The sequence below is a fragment of the Thermobia domestica genome, chromosome 6, assembly GCF_964235325.1.
Source record: "Thermobia domestica chromosome 6, izTheDome1.hap1.1, whole genome shotgun sequence".
In the NCBI taxonomy this organism is placed as follows: domain Eukaryota; kingdom Metazoa; phylum Arthropoda; class Insecta; order Zygentoma; family Lepismatidae; genus Thermobia; species Thermobia domestica.
Window position 1 is genome coordinate 1,626,490 of NC_137459.1, and position 17,983 is coordinate 1,644,472.

Consider the following 17,983-nt stretch of genomic DNA (forward strand, 5'->3'; position numbering starts at 1 on the left):
TGTCTCGTCTCGTGGCAACACTATTCGAGGCTAAGCGGTTAGCGTATGAGCCTTTGGCGTGGGAGACCCGGGTTCGATTTCTGGAGGAGCTCATGTGGTTTGGATTCTACATTAATCAGTAGGTCCCGTCTCAAATATACCAGCTGCTGAAAGGGACGTTAAACTCCATATCAACTCAAATATTTGATAATTGACGACCTACATATTTTATATAAATCTATCATGACAATGTACTATCTAACATAATGCGAATAAATTTTATAGTATATTATCCACATCAGGACAATTCTTAAGAGTAAGTAATATATGATTACTTGTATTTCTGTATAATAGAAAACCTTATTATCAAAATATTTTGTTACTTCTAACAATATAACTTCACCTCATTTCTCAAAGCCTGTAAGATTATTAGCTCTGTTCAGAGTTGTATCATCAACAATCAATTTAGCTCCGATTAATGGCAAATCATTCATCATTAAACAAAAAAATTAAGGGTCCCGAAACAGAGTTTTGATGTACACCCTATTTTGGTTCATTGTGTGTACTCCCCATTTACAGAAGGAATCTGTAGTCAGCCTTCTAAATATATTCCGAATAATAGAAAAAAAATCCAAGTAAGGGAGGAATTTCAAACTCTTATCTTGAAATCCATAATGTTTTAGCGTTTTAATTAAAATAATGTGGTGAACAAAGTCAAATGCTTCCTTACATCAGAGTGTGTAGAAAGTCCAAAATATTTACTTTCCAATATTTTATATATCCGTTGAATATACCCATGCTACGCACGGGGGCTGTATTTGGAAGTCAACGCCTGTGGGAGTATCACCATTGATCTCAGCGACCGCGAAAACTATGGATTTGATACTAATATCGGTCATTTTGGGCTATTTTTTACATGTCTCGGTATCTCCCCCCTCCGCTGACTCCTGGCCCGCATACAATTGCAACTAAATTTGCAAGTCATCGCTAATGGAAGTTTCACCATTGATTTCAGCGACCGCGAAAACTATGGATTTGACACTAATATCGGTCATCTTGGATTACTTTTATATGTCTCGGTATGTAACTCCCCCCCCCCGGTGACCCCCGACCCTGAGCCGAATAGCGTGAATTTGGAAGTTAATGCGATCGGAGTTTTACCACTGATTTCAGCGACCGCGAAAACTATGAATTCGACACTAATATCGGTCATTTTCTACTACTTTTACATGTCTGTGTAAACGCCTTCCTGAGACCCCCCTGGTTCGAATTTTGAAAAAAGGGCTTCGTCTTGATCTAGGGACTGGGTCAAGGTACCGCTAACCAAAACTTGGTAACTCTAGTTCCACTCGTCTGGTCCCCAGGCCGCACACAGGCAGACAGACAGAGAAGCACACAAACAAACTCGTTTATTTTATTTATGTTAGAAGATTATCGCCATATTTATGAGATCTCATCATAACATGCATGAACCCTCCTCTCAGAAAGTTAAGTCTCTGAAGCAAATATGTATGTTTTCGGTGTTTTATGAAAATACTTTTGGTTTGCTTTCCAAAGCTCAAGAATTTTATACAAATGTACTCTCAAATAATTATGATGTGATTATAATCACTGAAAGTTTCTTAACCGAAAATCATTTCGATACAGAGTTCTTTGATAATAGATACAAAGTCTTCCGCCAGGATAGAAATCTCGAACTGTTTAATCAATGTAAGGGAGGGGGTGTAATAATAGCAACACACTATAATCATAATATATATCTTGTTAATTCGTATGACTTGTATTTTGAATGTGTTCTTGTCAAACTTGTAATTCACGGTTTTAAATTATTCATATGTGCAGTATACATTCCTCTTGAATCAAGTTTAGTAATATATGAACAATTATATCAATTTATTGAGACTAATTGCCCAATAGGTAGCAACATTCTCTGCATAGGGGATTTCAATATTCCTGAAATAACAGGTTGTGCTTTTGATTTCTTATCATCAACAACAAATTGTAAAAAATTATATAACTTTATGTCCTTATATGATTTAGCGTCATTTAATAATATTCGTGACAGTAACGGCCGAACTTTAGATTTGGTATTATCAATTTTTTTTTTTTTTTTTTGATAAGGTTCTCGTTGAAAGAGACTGTCCTCTTGTTACTAAGGAAGACAGACACCATCCCGCAATAAGTGTCTCTATCCCATTAAACGTTACAAAAAAAGAAAACAGAGAAGCTAAAGTATCTGGTTTCAACTTTAAGAAGGCTGATTTCAAAAAAATTATACGTGGAACTGGACAAAATAAACTGGGGCTGTCTTTCGCAAGTGAATGATATCAATAATGTGCTATCCAACTTTTACAACATGATTAATAATGTATTTAGTATGTGCATTCCCCGTAAGAAACATGTTAATGGAAATTATCCGTGCTGGTTCACTTATAGTATAATTAGAAAAATAAAATCCAAATCATATCATCATAAAAAATGGAAAAGTGGAATAACTGCAAGCCTATATAATCGTGAAAAATTTCATGAGTTACGTAAACAGATAAAGACCGACATATCAATTGCGTATAAAACATTCATTCTAGAATCTGAACTTTCTATTCATAATGATCCGGGCCAACTTTGGAGTTTTGTCAAAAGCAAAACCAAGCATATGTCATCAGCCTCCTTTACTTACAATGGGAAAGAACTAAATAAGGACAGTGAGATTGCTCAGGGCTTCGCGCATTACTTTCAATCTGTTTATAACAATGTCTCAGCAAAATATGACGTAGACAGTTTTATATCTAACAAGACGGAATGCATTAGCCTGTTGGACAACTTTCAACTTGGAGAAATACAACTGCGAGAAATTGAAGTAGCTATAAAGGCACTCAAACCAGAAGCGTCATGTGGACCGGATAGTATTCCTCCGTATGTTGTCAAAGGCTGTATTGATATATTCAAGCATCCGCTCCATACTATATTCAATATGTCCATAAGAACAGGCACTTTTCCAGACTTATGGAAAGAAAGTTTAGTGTGTCCAGTGCCAAAGTCTGGAAATAAAAGCGAAATACAAAACTTCAGACCTATAGCTATACTATCTCATTTTGCCAAAATTCTTGAGAGTATTTTATATACACGAATTCTGAATCACGTAAAGCCAATTATATCTATACATCAACATGGTTTCTTACACAATAGGTCTACTGCAACAAACCTAGCAGTTGTAACAAATTTTATAGCAACGTAGTTAGACAAAGGCGGCCAGGTAGACGTTATTTATACCGATTTCAGTAAGGCATTCGACGTCGTGGATCATGATGTTCTAATGGCGAAATTAACAAGCCTAAACTTTTCAAAGTCGGCAATAGAATATATTGTGTCGTATTTATGTAACCGGAAACAATCTATTCTATACAAGGGGCATGTCACCGAAAAGTTTGTTACTCTGTCTGGGGTTCCTCAAGGATCTCATCTGGGTCCTCTGCTATTTCTCCTACTTATTAATGAAATTCCACTTTTTATTGAAAACTCTGAGATTCTCCTATTCGCTGATGATCTCAAATTATATTCTAGAATTAATTCAACTGAAGACTGCATACAACTACAACAAGACCTACAGCGAGTTCAAACATGGTGCGATGACCACAAATTAGTAATAAATGTATCCAAGTGTAAATCTCTGTCTTTTACGAGAAAAAGAAATCCTATCACTTTTGACTATACACTGAAAAAAACTAAATTGTCTAAACCAAGTACTGTGAAAGAAAAACGTTAAAAAAAAGTATGTAAACGAAGAAAATTATGCAAAGTACTGGAGAGGAGTCGCTAAAATTAATTCTCTTTAACGAGGACGAATTACGAAACACCATCTACTAATCGAAATCCTGATTATTCTCCAATAAAGTAACTTCCAATAAACCTTTTGTTATTGTTAATTATTCCATATCGGACTCCCGAAGAAAACTCATAGAAACAACTTATTGACCGTGCCAATAGCGACTACTCTCAATCATGACTCCGTTTTCTTTCATTTAGAAATAGGAAAGAAAGAGAAGAAAGTAGAAGGGTAAAAGAAGGAGGTAGGTAAAGAAGAAAGAAAAGAAATAGGGTATTTTAATGAGAAACAGATTACTGGATGGATAATTCCGGAAATATAGTAAAAGGTCGGGAAAGTCGTTGAAAGATGAATCATTCTAAATGTTATTAACAACTAATCAATTTTGGAATGCTTCGGAATAGACACATGTTCCCTCATACCACCCAGACCTAGCTCCAGGCACCACGATCATGGGGTTGCCCAGACCTAGACCTGGAATTGAGAAAAGTGAAATTTAATTCTTTGTAAAGTTATTCCAACCGGTGATTGATAACCATCCAGCATCTGAACTCTGTCCTCTAGGATCGACCACACATATGAATTAGCCAAGGAAAAAAAAAATCAAACTTATAAACTCAATATAAATTTATGTGTCGTATCAATCGAAGTCTCAACTTCCTGGAAGAAAGATGTCGTATTTAGGCTTATCCTGCTATTTTTGCTTCACTCCTCGAGCCGATTTAAACCGTTAGTGACGGTCCTTCATGACCTAGGTTATTTACCTTAACACATATATTAAAACATGACACATATATTACAGATGTTAATATGACAAATGATATCACTAGAATTGCTTATATTAAATCTATCATGCATTCACACGCTCACTCACTCAGGACAGTGTATATATGTTTAAAGGAAACCAACTAACTACAAAGGTACAAATAGTTTATTACATTCATAGTGGAAAAAAAAAGACAAACAAATAATTATGAAGAAAATATTAAAAGCACAAGTTCTTGGTTATATATTAATAGAGTACATAGTATTGTATTTTAGTAATTTTTTATATATTCAATCATATTGACAAATGGAAAAGAAAGAAAAAAAAATAATTACATGTATCATATCTTAGGCATGCTAAAGCAAAATGATGATTTGCGACATACGCAAAAAAAAACACTTATTTCACTTAAAAAAAAAATTGGACAAAGAGGAAAGAAAAAAAAACTTTTTGGTGTATTAGAACTTATATGAGTCTCTACCTCACGTCGAGACATTAAAATATTAATAATTTCGAGCGTCCAAATCACAACTCACGCACTAGTCGTAGTGTCCAAAACGTTTCGCTCCATTTAACTTAATTTGTGTTTATACATATATATATATATATATCTATATATATATATGTCTAGTGGTTTACGGAAAAAAAAACATTCATCGACTATATTTGGTTTATAACTCTTAACAGATTGTATCTGCAATCGCACACTGCTACGTTTATATCCATCTAGGGATTTCGAGAAAATCACTTTCACTAGAGGAAGTTTCTCCTCTTAGACGGTCTATTTCCAAACTTATTAATCGAATAATTTCAAGTTATTTATCCAACACTGGGACACTTCACGAGACCTTTCATTAGGATCACTTTCGTATATGTTTATATATGGTTCGGATTTAAAAAAAAAAATGATCTTCCACAGGTGTACGGAGTATGATGGTTCAAATTGAGGATAAAAAAAAAAACTGGTCAAGTCACAGGATACATATGAAGGTGAGACGGATTCAAGGTACACTTTCCACAATGGTTTTAGGTTAATTGTTCAGGGATAATATTTGTTATGATGTGGGTTACGTTTAGACCTGCCGATATTTTTTCAATGCATGCCATTATATAATTACAGAGGTTATCACTTACATTGATTCAGAAGAAAAGGAAAATTACTTAAGTGCACGGCGGTATTCTTAACAAAATCTACATTCTTAAATTCGTCGGAAGACTTCTGGTAAACTATAGCAACCAATACACGTCTAGGGGGACAGACACGAGCGCTCTTACATATATTCATAATACATTTAATATCATACTTTTACTTTAACATCATATTCACATACTAATTACACATACATTTCGAAGTATTTATTTCTCTCTCTATATATATATATTTATAATAAATGCGCACACATTTAAATTAATCATCCCCAACAATAAAATTTTACAAGGTTGCAACATTGTCCAAGAAAACAAATGACTTCCAACATTACATTTGGAAACAAATTAAATTTTATCTGATACCGCGCGTCTATAAATTTTTAACTTTTATATAATCAATTCGTGTTTAAATCATGAAGGAGAAAAAAAAACTTTGTGAGGCAGGCACGTAACACAGAGCATTTCTAGATATAACTAGGTAAATCAAAATACAATTTCTGGGCCCAGGTTAACTACAAGGTAATTGAAAACCGAAACAGAAAGGAAAGTGACCAATGGATTAAAAAGAAACTTAAGAGGAACGACGGTGAAAGAACGTAATCGAAGTGTCGTCAAATACTAAGTCTTTGTTCATTTCAGCGATAGGTCAAAATGTGATGGAGGACCCAATCATTATCTACTCCATTCATGAATCGTGTCTTGCAACGTCTCAGCTGGTAATTTCAGATCAGAGTTGTACGTTAAATAAATCGTAAGTAACAAGTTCAAAATCTTGGGGGGGGAGGTTGAAAAATTAAAAAAAACTTGAAGAAATGAAGACAGAGAGAGAGATAGAGAAGAAGGAAGACGAAGAATAGGGGCGCCAAAGACTTAAGTGAGAAATAACTAACGCTACAAAGTTAGAAGTCGAATTTCGCTCTCAACAAAATCCATAGCCAAAATATTCTTAACATGCCAAAAAGGGTGGTCTACTCAAATACGTAGACTCAAGGGGCGCCCTGCTGCCAAGGATGCAAGTTCTGTGTCCATCAGATCCCAATCCCACAAGAGTTTGCTTGTAAGATTGAAATCCGATCCCCGTATCCGGCCCAGACCAGCAGGAAAAAAGGAGAGGGGGAAAGGGACCAGGTAACTGCGTCCCCAATTTTGAAATCTCTAAGTAAAAAAAAATATTCGACCCCTTAGAAAACTAAGAAGGTTCGAGGACAGTAATGAAACTAGAATAGAAGTAATAGCTAAGATATCCCTAACTAATGATTTGCCAAAAATAAAAAAAAAATTAAATAAACTGAATTTTGGATCGGTGATTTCTATGCCAAACCTCACCGATGGCTACCCCGCGCAGACACGCCACAGTCTGGGATGTCGTTAATTTCCCTCGTCTAATTAAACTAAGAAAAGAAATGAAAATACTTAAAGGGACTAGGGGTCGACATCCGGGTACGCGAATAAATTTCAATAACTAATTGTTTTGATTCTGTAACCCTATCAGAGCTGTCGCCTCCATGAACATTGTAAGCTAGCCCGAGTAGGTAACGTGGGGAAAAAAAATTCTCACGGAGCAGGGTATTCTATTTTAAAAAACCGACCAGAAAATATAATTCACTACAGCCCTGTTGTATAACTGCTACTGTCTTTTCATAATTTATTATTCAATATGTCTAGTCTGCGATTATATGATGCTACCCATTCTATCAGATGGTATTACTATGGTTGATTATTACTATAACACATTAAACTACAAAGTATTACCATAGTCCGACTATATATCGCCCTCCGGTCCGCGTGATATTATGGTGCAGGGGTCAGAACCTGAGATGTTTGTAGTTACACGTATCTATTCAATATCTATATATCAACACGCGGCGAAGTATTCACTGGGCTACTATATATTTAACTATATGGGTGTCCTATATTCTATATTAATTTACTACAATATTCATATACTTATTAATATTCATATTCACATTAATATTCATTTGCCACGACGCTATATTCTACAAACACCCTGTTTCCTCTATCTACGCCCAGCCTATTTACACATTTCATCATAATACTTTAAAATCTATAATCACTACAAACATTTCCCATTCTGATCACCGCACGACAACCTCACTCGAACCCAAGACTCTTTCATCCCAAACACACAATACTATGTAATACTCGGTAGCTTTATTAAGAAGAAAGAAAAAAAGAAATCCTACGTATGTTCACTGAAAATAGAATTATCCGCGATAATATTTAATGTTTACGAAATTTCTGCAGCAACAATTGACTTCTGCAGCCACGAAGAAAAATGAACATCTAATATAATTCCAAAGCGAAGAACTAGCATCATATCGCCCGACTTCTGTTAAAAATTTACGTATTGTTTATTTACTTAAATATCTCGATTTCTAGACTATGCAGAATGTTGAAACTTTCAGAATATATTAAGTTTGGATCACTTGACCTAACTGTACATTCATATGGGCTGTGAATTATACCTTCTAGGTTTTATTTCGGAAAGAAAGGTCAATTTCATGAAAACTAAATCACTAAGCACCTCGACGGAAGAATGGCGGTTAGTACTGACTTTTGACACTAGGGCTAGCGACGATATAATCAACCCTTGAACAACGGAATGTGACCTTGTACACGGAATTATTATACTATATTACGTTCACTTAATGACGGAGTAATAAAAATTTATCGCATAGTAAATACTACACTGTCCGTATTTAATTATCTCACACACTCTTTCATCACTTAACTACCACTACCACTGATACTACATTACAAATATACACATACTACTCAAACTACAAGACACATCATGCCAATACACACCAATTATCACTATCATTAATACATGTTGTACTGATAAATACACACAGAAAACATTCATATTTTACCATTTTAAATCGGCTCGAAAGGAAAAGGAAGGAAAGGGACAGGGCCAACTGGCCCTTGTTTCACTGAATCACATTCTTAAGTGTTTAATCAACGCCCCCGAGGGGACGTATCGAAGTATTAGCTGAAGGGGCAGGAACCCGGAAACAAACTAAATGTTCAACTCATCCCGCTGGAAGCCGTACTCCCAATTTGGGAGTCAGATAGGAGCCCTTACTGATAATTCACACGTGCATTGTGATCACTATCCTAACTACAAAGAAATTAAATACCGCCATGTTATTACTAAATAAGTACAAAAGAAATCACATTTACTACATACACGAACACAATCGGCAGTGGGGCAGGCCTAACGTAACTCTAAAAGGAGTAATTTTCAGGATGAGAATATTTTAAGGGAGAAACACTACTCTTCCGAAACTGTTTATAGATTTTTTCTTTCTAAGAACAACTAGCAAACTGATGCACTTCACAGAACCTGTCCACCACTAATTATATCAGCAAAACATGGCGTTACCGAGTTGACTTCCTATTTCTGCTCTACAGTCCGGTTTTTTACTATAAAAATTGGCAAATTATGGCTCCATAGCTTCCAGTGATTTTTTATACGTTAATAACGTCACAATATTACCTTTATTTTTAGTTTCTCTCAGTCCTTTCGACTTTTAAGTTAGACGAACAAAAACCAGTGTCTTCAGTAGCACTTTCCGGCGTGGAATGGAATAATTGCGCCCTAATATCATAGCGTGGGTTTATCAGCCAATCAAAACTAAGCATTTTGGCGGTGGGGCTTTGAAACGAATAAAATTTGGTAAAATCTGGATTAAACTAGATTTTAGAAGGACCTAGGTATCTAAAAGAGAGGTGAAGGGTGGTCCTGAAAATTCTGTCGAATTTTAGATTGGTTATTTGATCTGGAAAGTTCCGTCCAATAGTGGATCTATATTTTCGGATAGCACTGACACCGTAAGAATTGTAATAATCCATATACACATCCATATACAAGACTTATAACTAATTTAAAATATAAATAAAGATATTGATTCCCAAAACTATCATTCCCAATGAATTTTTTACAGTTTTTCCATGTTAATTTGAAATAGAATAATGAACAATATTACGAATTATATGAACAGCCAGAAATTTTTTGTTAAACGTCAGGTACAGTCGGTGCAAAAAATTTCGGGCACCCTCCTATTAAAAACATAATCTCATTAGACTGTAATGGCATATTACAGTTCCCCGGAGTCGTTAAAAAAAATTTTGTTTGAATAACAAAATTTTGTTGAATAGAATTAACATGTATTAATACTAATAAACTAACTACTCACTCATACTCTCATGCACTCAAATGAGACAGTGTAAGATTCACTTTGGGTATTGAGATAGAAGTTCCCGTTTTTTGTCCTCGGTACAGTTGAAAAGCTTAAGATTTTGGAAATTGTGAGTTCCGATACTTTCACCTTTTAGATTGTGTAATACAGCGCAATTTTTCAATAATTTTACTGCTCAAATGTTCACAAAGGAACAGAACTGACAGGAGTTCCAGCTGAGATATTGAAAGAGACAACTCATATAACTATCCTTCCTCATTTCACCAGGTAGTTGTGGAATTAGTTCGTCGATTTGACAGCGGTCTCGCGACTATCAATCCCTCGATTCGCTAGAATTCCATTTCCGCCATTAGTTTGTAGTTGCGAAGGGGCAGAATTCTGAGATCTACTTGCACAGTTATTGTTAACATTACCGTTTTGACCAGTACCGTTTTCTCTTCTCCGGTACGCCCCGTTAAAGTTCCTCCTATTATCGTCCCTATTCGGGTTCGATTCCCCCATTGTGCGGTCATAGGGGCGATAACCCCGGCGATTGTTAAACATCGGTCGGTTACGGAACAGACGTCGACCGTTATATTGATTGCTTTCTGAGCCACTCCCACTCGGATAGCGAGATCCAGCTTGGGTGTAACTCAGAAAGTCCGTTTGGCAACTTGCCGTTGCCTTGCTTTTCACGGGTTTCACAACTTTTGCTTGTCGGGCGAAATACCTCTTTGGTGGGCCTCCAGTTTCTTTCCCACACAGGGCAGCTAGGCGTGACGTAACTTCTCGCACCGTTTGGCATAAGTGAGAAGCAATAGCCCGCGACTCATCTGGTGGAAGAGCGTTCACTATTATGTCCACTAGCTCGGCTTGCGATGGATTTTCTGCAATCTGATAGTACAGTTCGATGATCTTCCAAGCATAGTCCAAAAGGGACCCATACTTGGCTCGATCATATCTTAAGGATTGGAGGTTGCGTTTCTGAAGCCTCTCTATATGTTCGTTGCAGTATTCTTCCTTAAAAAGGATCAGGAAATCATCAAACGTATGAATTCTATATTTAATAGAAGCAAACCACGCGCCTGATGCTGCAATTAAAAGTTTTTCAACTATTTGTAAACGTTCTCTATCGGTCAGCCGATACATTTCTAAACACTGCTGCAATCTACGCAGAAAAACACGAGGCTGTCCATTGGTAATATTCCCGTCAAAAGTGGGAAAACGTTCGATGTCCCTCAGCGAAACCTTGGAACCCATACTAACATAAGCAGGGGAATAGTTACTGGGAATTAACATATTATCCTGCACAATCGGAGTCGTCACCGGATTTACCACCGACGACGTAGTAGCGGTGTTATAACTACCCATGTAAGTGAAAGGGATTCTGTTGGTCGTATTGAGTATGTTGGGCTCCATCCCCGGACCAATCGCACCCATGAACAACGACTCAGAATGGCACCCATCTCCTTTTCCCGGCAACACGCTATGTGATTGTATACCTCCATGTAAGGAGGGAGCACTCACGCTAGTGACCGTAGTCGTCACAACACTCGACTGATTCGGCACACTATTAGAATTGAACCACGACTTTGGTTCTGACCGATGCATGGGGTAGTGCGTCGCAATATCCTGTGCATCAACCGACATTAAATTTTCTTTTCCTGCGCTACATGTAGTTGTTATCGCAGGTAATATTTCTGAGAAATCGCTACCGGGGAAAGGATAGGTTACCTCTGATTTTTCGCGACTAGATTTTGTCATTTCTTTTTGAATATGTGCTATCTCGTTTTGGATTTTCGAAATTTTCTGGTCAGTTACTTCCAGTTTGGTTTCCAATGATAAGTCTGACAAGGTTGACTTTAAACTATCAATTTCGGCCTGCTGTGTTTCTAATTTATTGTTGATTTTATACACTTTAGTATCCATTTGTTCAATTTCAGAATTTACATGATCTAATTTACTTTCAGTCTCCTGCTGAAGTTGCTTTATGGACTGTTGAGCCTCGCATCTGACCAAATCAATTTCAGTAGACGTTTGCTGCCTCAATGTGGTTATTGAGGAAGCAAAGTCCAAACATATGTTGTCGATTTTCTGGGTTAATACCTCGAATCGAGATTCGGTTTCTCGTTTCGAGGTGTCAAATTTTTAATTTATTTCACGTCTCATCTCCAGGTTATTATTATCTATTTTCTCATTTATTTCGCGTCTCATTTCCAGACTATTCTTATCTATTTTTTCATTTATTTCGCGTCTCATTTCCCGGTTATTTTCATTCATTTCTTGTAGCATTTGTTGCAATGAAAGGAGGAGAGCGTCATTATTAGATGACACAATCTTCCTTTGCTTTTCTTTGGGTTTATCACCAATTGGATCCCCATCTTTTTCATCATCATCGAGGTCAGATATCTCCACTGGAGATATTTGGCCTCGGTTCTTCGGGGTACTATACCCTCGCTCACCGTCCGAATCGGGATGTTCATTTTCTTTTTCAGAGGATAAACTCATGGGTTCACGCGACTGGTGGAGCTTCCCCTCACATTCTTTGCAGTATTTAACTATTTCACCAGCCCGGACCTTTTCTGCATTTTCAGCAGTATCCTCTAAATTAATACAACTGAAATGAATCCATTTCAGCCCACACTCGTGACACCTCACTAGCCTACGGGAGACGCGAGCTCTTTTCTCTTTACTTTCTAAAGTACATTGCGTACATGAGACTTCCGCGTTCTCGTGTGATACTACTTCCCTATTGGTTGCCATAGTTTCCATATAAAAAGACACAATATAAACACATGCAATTATATCCTTATAAACTAACAATACTTATTAATCAGGTACTATTCATAAATTAAGGGACTCCTATCTAATTCCCTCCTTGGGTCAACTTCCAGCATTTTCAAATTTTAGAAGTCACTTTAGCAAATTCCTTCATTTCCCCCTTTCTACAGAGAGAGACAAAGATAGCAGAACAGCCAATGACTATGATTATTTAATCTCACTATAACTTTTTAATTATGCACCTTTTGTGGCCAAGTCAATATGTGCTCGATCCTAAACAGTGTTTAATAAATAATTTCAGATTCGTTACCAGGGAAAACAATTGTTTCCATGGTAACTGTCCGATGTCAACGGTCGCCAATATTGAAAGAAAATCGTTTGTCCGTTGCCATAGAAACCGCCGTTTCCAGGGCAACAGATCCTGTCACGGTTAGCCAATATTGAAAGAAAACAAAAATTAACGAAGATAAAAGAGCTAATGTAGAGGTTGGAGAGGAGTCGCTAAAATTAATTCTCTTTAACGAGGACGAATTACGAAACACCATCTACTAATCGAAATCCTGATTATTCTCCAATAAAGTAACTTCCAATAAACCTTTTGTTATTGTTAATTATTCCATATCGGACTCCCGAAGAAAACTCATAGAAACAACTTATTGACCGTGCCAATAGCGACTACTCTCAATCATGACTCCGTTTTCTTTCATTTAGAAATAGGAAAGAAAGAGAAGAAAGTAGAAGGGTAAAAGAAGGAGGTAGGTAAAGAAGAAAGAAAAGAAATAGGGTATTTTAATGAGAAACAGATTACTGGATAATTCCGGAAATATAGTAAAAGGTCGGGAAAGTCGTTGAAAGATGAATCATTCTAAATGTTATTAACAACTAATCAATTTTGGAATGCTTCGGAATAGACACATGTTAACTCATACCACCCAGACCTAGCTCCAGGCACCACGATCATGGGGTTGCCCAGACCTAGACCTGGAATTGAGAAAAGTGAAATTTAATTCTTTGTAAAGTTATTCCAACCGGTGATTGATAACCATCCAGCATCTGAACTCTGTCCTCTAGGATCGACCACACATATGAATTAGCCAAGGAAAAAAAAAATCAAACTTATAAACTCAATATAAATTTATGTGTCGTATCAATCGAAGTCTCAACTTCCTGGAAGAAAGATGTCGTATTTAGGCTTATCCTGCTATTTTTGCTTCACTCCTCGAGCCGATTTAAACCGTTAGTGACGGTCCTTCATGACCTAGGTTATTTACCTTAACACATATATTAAAACATGACACATATATTACAGATGTTAATATGACAAATGATATCACTAGAATTGCTTATATTAAATCTATCATGCATTCACACGCTCACTCACTCAGGACAGTGTATATATGTTTAAAGGAAACCAACTAACTACAAAGGTACAAATAGTTTATTACATTCATAGTGGAAAAAAAAGACAAACAAATAATTATGAAGAAAATATTAAAAGCACAAGTTCTTGGTTATATATTAATAGAGTACATAGTATTATATTTTAGTAATTTTTTATATATTCAATCATATTGACAAATGGAAAAGAAAGAAAAAAAATAATTACATGTATCATATCTTAGGCATGCTAAAGCAAAATGATGATTTGCGACATACGCAAAAAAAAAACACTTATTTCACTTAAAAAAAAATTGGACAAAGAGGAAAGAAAAAAAACTTTTTGGTGTATTAGAACTTATATGAGTCTCTACCTCACGTCGAGATATTAAAATATTAATAATTTCGAGCGTCCAAATCACAACTCACGCACTAGTCGTAGTGTCCAAAACGTTTCGCTCCATTTAACTTAATTTGTGTTTATACATATATATATATATATATCTATATATATATATGTCTAGTGGTTTACGGAAAAAAAAACATTCATCGACTATATTTGGTTTATAACTCTTAACAGATTGTATCTGCAATCGCACACTGCTACGTTTATATCCATCTAGGGATTTCGAGAAAATCACTTTCACTAGAGGAAGTTTCTCCTCTTAGACGGTCTATTTCCAAACTTATTAATCGAATAATTTCAAGTTATTTATCCAACACTGGGACACTTCACGAGACCTTTCATTAGGATCACTTTCGTATATGTTTATATATGGTTCGGATTTAAAAAAAAAAATGATCTTCCACAGGTGTACGGAGTATGATGGTTCAAATTGAGGATAAAAAAAAAAAACTGGTCAAGTCACAGGATACATATGAAGGTGAGACGGATTCAAGGTACACTTTCCACAATGGTTTTAGGTTAATTGTTCAGGGATAATATTTGTTATGATGTGGGTTACGTTTAGACCTGCCGATATTTTTTCAATGCATGCCATTATATAATTACAGAGGTTATCACTTACATTGATTCAGAAGAAAAGGAAAATTACTTAAGTGCACGGCGGTATTCTTAACAAAATCTACATTCTTAAATTCGTCGGAAGACTTCTGGTAAACTATAGCAACCAATACACGTCTAGGGGGACAGACACGAGCGCTCTTACATATATTCATAATACATTTAATATCATACTTTTACTTTAACATCATATTCACATACTAATTACACATACATTTCGAAGTATTTATTTCTCTCTATATATATATATATTTATAATAAATGCGCACACATTTAAATTAATCATCCCCAACAATAAAATTTTACAAGGTTGCAACATTGTCCAAGAAAACAAATGACTTCCAACATTACATTTGGAAACAAATTAAATTTTATCTGATACCGCGCGTCTATAAATTTTTAACTTTTATATAATCAATTCGTGTTTAAATCATGAAGGAGAAAAAAAAACTTTGTGAGGCAGGCACGTAACACAGAGCATTTCTAGATATAACTAGGTAAATCAAAATACAATTTCTGGGCCCAGGTTAACTACAAGGTAATTGAAAACCGAAACAGAAAGGAAAGTGACCAATGGATTAAAAAGAAACTTAAGAGGAACGACGGTGAAAGAACGTAATCGAAGTGTCGTCAAATACTAAGTCTTTGTTCATTTCAGCGATAGGTCAAAATGTGATGGAGGACCCAATCATTATCTACTCCATTCATGAATCGTGTCTTGCAACGTCTCAGCTGGTAATTTCAGATCAGAGTTGTACGTTAAATAAATCGTAAGTAACAAGTTCAAAATCTTGGGGGGGAGGTTGAAAAATTAAAAAAAAACTTGAAGAAATGAAGACAGAGAGAGAGATAGAGAAGAAGGAAGACGAAGAATAGGGGCGCCAAAGACTTAAGTGAGAAATAACTAACGCTACAAAGTTAGAAGTCGAATTTCGCTCTCAACAAAATCCATAGCCAAAATATTCTTAACATGCCAAAAAGGGTGGTCTACTCAAATACGTAGACTCAAGGGGCGCCCTGCTGCCAAGGATGCAAGTTCTGTGTCCATCAGATCCCAATCCCACAAGAGTTTGCTTGTAAGATTGAAATCCGATCCCCGTATCCGGCCCAGACCAGCAGGAAAAAAGGAGAGGGGGAAAGGGACCAGGTAACTGCGTCCCCAATTTTGAAATCTCTAAGTAAAAAAAAATATTCGACCCCTTAGAAAACTAAGAAGGTTCGAGGACAGTAATGAAACTAGAATAGAAGTAATAGCTAAGATATCCCTAACTAATGATTTGCCAAAAATAAAAAAAAATAAATAAACTGAATTTTGGATCGGTGATTTCTATGCCAAACCTCACCGATGGCTACCCCGCGCAGACACGCCACAGTCTGGGATGTCGTTAATTTCCCTCGTCTAATTAAACTAAGAAAAGAAATGAAAATACTTAAAGGGACTAGGGGTCGACATCCGGGTACGCGAATAAATTTCAATAACTAATTGTTTTGATTCTGTAACCCTATCAGAGCTGTCGCCTCCATGAACATTGTAAGCTAGCCCGAGTAGGTAACGTGGGGAAAAAAAATTCTCACGGAGCAGGGTATTCTATTTTAAAAAACCGACCAGAAAATATAATTCACTACAGCCCTGTTGTATAACTGCTACTGTCTTTTCATAATTTATTATTCAATATGTCTAGTCTGCGATTATATGATGCTACCCATTCTATCAGATGGTATTACTATGGTTGATTATTACTATAACACATTAAACTACAAAGTATTACCATAGTCCGACTATATATCGCCCTCCGGTCCGCGTGATATTATGGTGCAGGGGTCAGAACCTGAGATGTTTGTAGTTACACGTATCTATTCAATATCTATATATCAACACGCGGCGAAGTATTCACTGGGCTACTATATATTTAACTATATGGGTGTCCTATATTCTATATTAATTTACTACAATATTCATATACTTATTAATATTCATATTCACATTAATATTCATTTGCCACGACGCTATATTCTACAAACACCCTGTTTCCTCTATCTACGCCCAGCCTATTTACACATTTCATCATAATACTTTAAAATCTATAATCACTACAAACATTTCCCATTCTGATCACCGCACGACAACCTCACTCGAACCCAAGACTCTTTCATCCCAAACACACAATACTATGTAATACTCGGTAGCTTTATTAAGAAGAAAGAAAAAAAGAAATCCTACGTATGTTCACTGAAAATAGAATTATCCGCGATAATATTTAATGTTTACGAAATTTCTGCAGCAACAATTGACTTCTGCAGCCACGAAGAAAAATGAACATCTAATATAATTCCAAAGCGAAGAACTAGCATCATATCGCCCGACTTCTGTTAAAAATTTACGTATTGTTTATTTACTTAAATATCTCGATTTCTAGACTATGCAGAATGTTGAAACTTTCAGAATATATTAAGTTTGGATCACTTGACCTAACTGTACATTCATATGGGCTGTGAATTATACCTTCTAGGTTTTATTTCGGAAAGAAAGGTCAATTTCATGAAAACTAAATCACTAAGCACCTCGACGGAAGAATGGCGGTTAGTACTGACTTTTGACACTAGGGCTAGCGACGATATAATCAACCCTTGAACAACGGAATGTGACCTTGTACACGGAATTATTATACTATATTACGTTCACTTAATGACGGAGTAATAAAAATTTATCGCATAGTAAATACTACACTGTCCGTATTTAATTATCTCACACACTCTTTCATCACTTAACTACCACTACCACTGATACTACATTACAAATATACACATACTACTCAAACTACAAGACACATCATGCCAATACACACCAATTATCACTATCATTAATACATGTTGTACTG